This window comes from Triturus cristatus, chromosome 12, assembly GCF_964204655.1.
Source record: "Triturus cristatus chromosome 12, aTriCri1.1, whole genome shotgun sequence".
Taxonomy (NCBI): Eukaryota; Metazoa; Chordata; class Amphibia; order Caudata; family Salamandridae; genus Triturus; species Triturus cristatus.
The window spans coordinates 713,176,457-713,181,194 of record NC_140595.1 but is presented as its reverse complement, the minus strand read 5'-3'; positions in this window follow the sequence as shown (position 1 = coordinate 713,181,194).

Here is a 4,738-nt window from a genome sequence, read left to right as displayed (position 1 = left end):
GCCATATCCTTCTAGATACTCTGTAAGCCGGGCAAGCAAACATAAAATGCGCCACAGACTCAATAGGGGCTGCACAGCACGGGCACCCCTTTGATAAACTACCTTGTGCATTCCACCCGAAGGTAAAGGCATTTACAGGGAGGGTTCCATACCTAACTTTTAAGTATAATGATCTGTCCAATGGTTTCTCGATGTAATCAAGGAGTAGTTCAAATTGGCATGACCCCTTTAGTTCTAGAAACCGCTCGGTGAGAGAACCCACAGCACCTCTACGCAAGCTCTCCAGCTGGACCCACTCCCAATAAAGCTTCTTGATGACTAATTTAGGTGGCGGGGATTGACTCCTCCATAAATCACTTAGGCCTATAAGTCCCACCAGCTGCCGTAGGTTACTCAACCACTTAATCCTGTTACCTTTATCCAACAAGATAAGTTCGTCCAATGCAGCAGCATAGTTCTTGAGCTCCTCAGTCCTTCTCAGCTGTACCCAAAAAAGTAGAGGGCGAAGGCGCACTATTTCCTTAAGGGGGCGCCTGCCCATATCTAAACGTAATGGTATCAATGGGATAGAAGCTGGTAAGGCAACCAGATCTCTCAAGAACTTGTTTTCTGAGGTAATTAAATCCTGGAGATTCTCGAACCCCCATAGTTCAGAGCTGTCCAGAGCACTTGGCAAATTTTGGCCTTCATAGATGGCTAGGGCCGGGGCCACGGGTTTACTCACTGACTCCCTATGCTCGCGAATTACCACCCCAGCAACTCTTTTGAAATTTAGTAACATTTTAGCCAGATGGTCATTCCAGCGCATCCGACTATTCACCCTGACACCCAAGTAATCGAAGGACTCCACCATATCCAAAGACTCCCCATTGAGCGAAAAGTTATTCCGAAATCTTCTGGACGGGGAAAGGGCCATTAGTTTCGTTTTTGAGGCATTAATTGTAAGGCCCCTATCATTACAAAAATCACTAAAGCGATGTAATAGCTTTTGAAGACCTGCCGGGGTTTTTGAAATCAGAATGGTATCATCCGCGAAGAGGAGAGTTGGTATTTTTTCCCCAGCCAGGGATGGCGCATCCGCCGCCTCGTCCCTCAGGTGGTCCACCACACCATTCACAAATAGGGAAAATAGGGTCGGTGCCATGACACATCCCTGGCGGACTCCCCTCCTCACGGGAACCCTCTCGGTCAGTTGGCCTTGGGTACCCCATCTGATTCTTGCATAATTTTCTTCATGGAGCTTGACTATAAGATCCAGAAGGTAACCCGGCAAGCCCATCTCCTCCAAAACTTCCCATAGCCTAGCTCGGGGGACCAGGTCGAACGCCATCCTGAGATCTATAAACGCCAGGTAGAGACTACCCTGGTTAATTAACACAGTTTTCCAATAGATCGCAAAAAAGCGGAAGACCTGGTCCATTGTACCCACTTTTTTCCGGAGCCCGGCCTGGAAGTGAGAGAGGACCTGCTCCTCCTCCATCCATGCACCTACTCGCAAAATGATGACCCTGCCAACCACTTTCTGAATCACGTCTATCAGACTAATTGGTCTGTAGTTGGCAGGGTCATCCCTGTCACCCTTTTTAAAGACTGTGATCACTTCAGCCCCCTTCCATGAGTCTGGGACAGGATGTCCCTTGGCTATTAGGTTCATTATTAATGCAATGAGTGTGGCCCAAGCTGTGGGTTCAATCATAAGAAGGTCCCCCGGAATACCATCTTGGCCCGCTGCCTTCTTCGGGGTTAGGTGTCCTATGGCCACTACTATCTCAGAGGGCACAAATGGATTCTCGAGCGTGGCTACAAGGGGGGCCCGATTGGCTGGATCCCGAAAAAAGAATTCGGGTGCATCTTGACCACCGTATATTGTTGAAAAATGGGAATACCATTGTTGGCTAGTAATATGATTAGCCAGCAGGGGCCTATTATAATTTCTGGCCTTATTGATCAAGTCCCAGAACAGTGAGCCATTTTTCATTTTAGATGCATTTTTAAGGTCCTGCCAATGCTGTTCCTCCCACTCTTTTTTAGCCCACGCTAGTTCGTGGGCATACTCCCTCCTAACTATTTTAACTAGCGGTTGGTTCTTTTTACGGAGGGCGGCAGCTAACTCACGTTTTTTGGCCCGACACTTAGTAGTGTACCAGGGGTTGCTGGGTTTAGGAGCTTTTGTTTTATTGCTCTTAGTTAAAAATAGTTTACCAACTTCTTCAATGGTGTTATTATATACCCGAGGAAAGGGTGAATCCTGAACAGCCCCTATCCCCATGGCTAGGGCCTCCAACTCACTAGTCAACACATCAATGTGTGCCTTAATCTTTACCAGTTTATCTGGGTGAGAGGCAACCTTGTCCCATTTCAGTCTTCGGTTACCGTCATAAGGAGTTACCTCCTTTGTTGTCTTCGGTGGGGCTGTGTTTGGGCCACCTATTAAATTTCTCCACCCTAACGACAGACATAAAGGGTTGTGGTCACTATCCTGCAAGGGAACCACCTCCATATCGACTAAATCACGCCACATGGTGACGTCCAATAAAATATAATAAATTCTGGATGGGCTATTGAGTCTGTTGAACGTCATTGCCCCGTTCCGATCAGAAAGAGATCTACCGTTCACTGCTCTTAAGTTATAATCCACAGTAAGAGCGCTAATCTGTAATGCTCTAGCGGACCACTTTTTAATCGGGGGTAGTGCCAGTGCAGGGATAGACCAACTTGCGTCATCCTCCTCTATGCCCAGGGGGTCATCCTCACTTAAGGGTTCGAATGTACAATTAAAATCACCTCCCACAATTTTTTGGGAATTTGGGGTACAATTAGCTAGTGCCTGTTCTAGAATCGTGAAGGTACAAGGCGTTTTAACTCCCTGGGTCCCTCTAGCATAAATATTAAATAGCTCCACCTTACTTCCCTTCACCTGCCCTGGAAATGAAAGGTGTTGAATGTCCCTACACTCCGAATCATGAACTGAGATGTTCCAGTTTAGATCTATTTTTATCCAAATGTGCAAGCCCCCAGAGGGTCTACCCTTTCCACAACTGTAAGCGGGTACACAAAAGGTAGCATAACCAGTTTTATGAACTGGTGTTAAACTCCAAGTTTCTTGGAACATACATATATCGAATTTTTCAATAAAGTTGTTCCAATCCGGGAGAACCAATTTTTTTTCCAACCCTGCTATGTTCCAAGACAACAGGTGAATTACGTCTTTACCGCTAGTGGGCGGAGCTGAGATAACTCTATTTTCTCCAACCGCTACCCCTAAATTGGTTGTTTCAAAATGCTCTACCTGGTTTAGGAGCTGTTTATCATTATCATTAGTACTACCTCCCACAGATAAATGGTGGGTGGTAACAAAAAATCCAGCAGCAGCTCCAATTTCCGGGAGCAGAGATACCCCATTGCTAGTTTGGGGTTCATCAGCTTCGTTAGATATCACAATTGCGTTCCCCTCTAATCTGCCTACACTTTGGCTATCCTGATTACCCTTCCTATGCTGTAATCTTCAATCGCAATCATCCATGCCGGAAAAAACATCAAACCTATTCCCTAGCTCTAGGGGCATGAACGGCCTCATATGGTCCACTCTCTGATTGTTGTACCTGGGGCCTCTAAAAGGTATCGTATTCCAACCTTGTTGGTCTACTCGCAGGTTCGTAGCATGTAGTGCTGTGGGGATGACTGGATAGTCTCTATAGTTTTTCCCGGCATGGGTTAGGGGGAACACCAGGGACCTAGGGTAAAAATAGGTCAGGGCTCGAGGACTAATTTGGCTGTTACCATTACCTAAAGGCCAATTCAATATAAAATCAACCGCTTCTGTATCTCTAAAGTTAATCAGGACTATGTCTCCTTCAACGTCCTTACTTGTACCACCAAGCCAAGGGAGACGTCTGGCGTATAATATCTCTCCATTAATATTCCTGTTTATAGGTCTATGTGTTCTTAACCAGTGTATAATTTTGTTTTTCAACTGGTAGAAGTCTTCTCTCTTATTATCAGCCAATACGGTTTACTAAATTATGCAGCAAGAAGGGACACGTTTTGCAACATAATTCAGACAATTCAGTTGGAGTCTTATTTCTTTTAAAAAAAAACTATTAGTGCTAGCTGAGCATCTGAACACAGCAATGCACAACTGAAAGGTGAACAGTTAAACGTAAAGGTCTACCACTGGGTCACTTTTTAAAGCATATTTCTTTCGTTTGAGCTAGAGTATTGTTTTGTTGTTGAAATCATGGTATGCATCAGATGTGGATTATGTTTCAGTAGTAGTAAAGACACAATTACGCAAAATGTGAAGAATTTTCAGAGCCACATGATTGGTGTTTCCATGCCAAAATGCAATTGATTGATTGGAAAAAGAACATAGTCGGCAGAATTAGAACCTGCACAGAGAGCCCCCAATGCATTACTAGTCTATGACCTTTACCTTAACCATTTAGCCACGACTACTTCCTTCCTTTCTGCACTCACTCATGAATTACATGTAATCGAACGGGAGACGCAGACAGAGGCGTAGCTTGAGCTATTGGCGCCCGGGGCTATCCCTCAGATTGCCGCCCATGGCATCCACTGCCCTGTGATTGTGTGAGCTTAAGTCTCTGACTTGAATTTTGAATCTCACCTCACTGTCAAATTTCGGGCCCAAATATTTTCTCACTTGTAACATTGGAATGCTAGTTTTTCATTGGTCTATTAACTAGTGCAAGTAGTGTTAACTATCTGAACTCGCAGT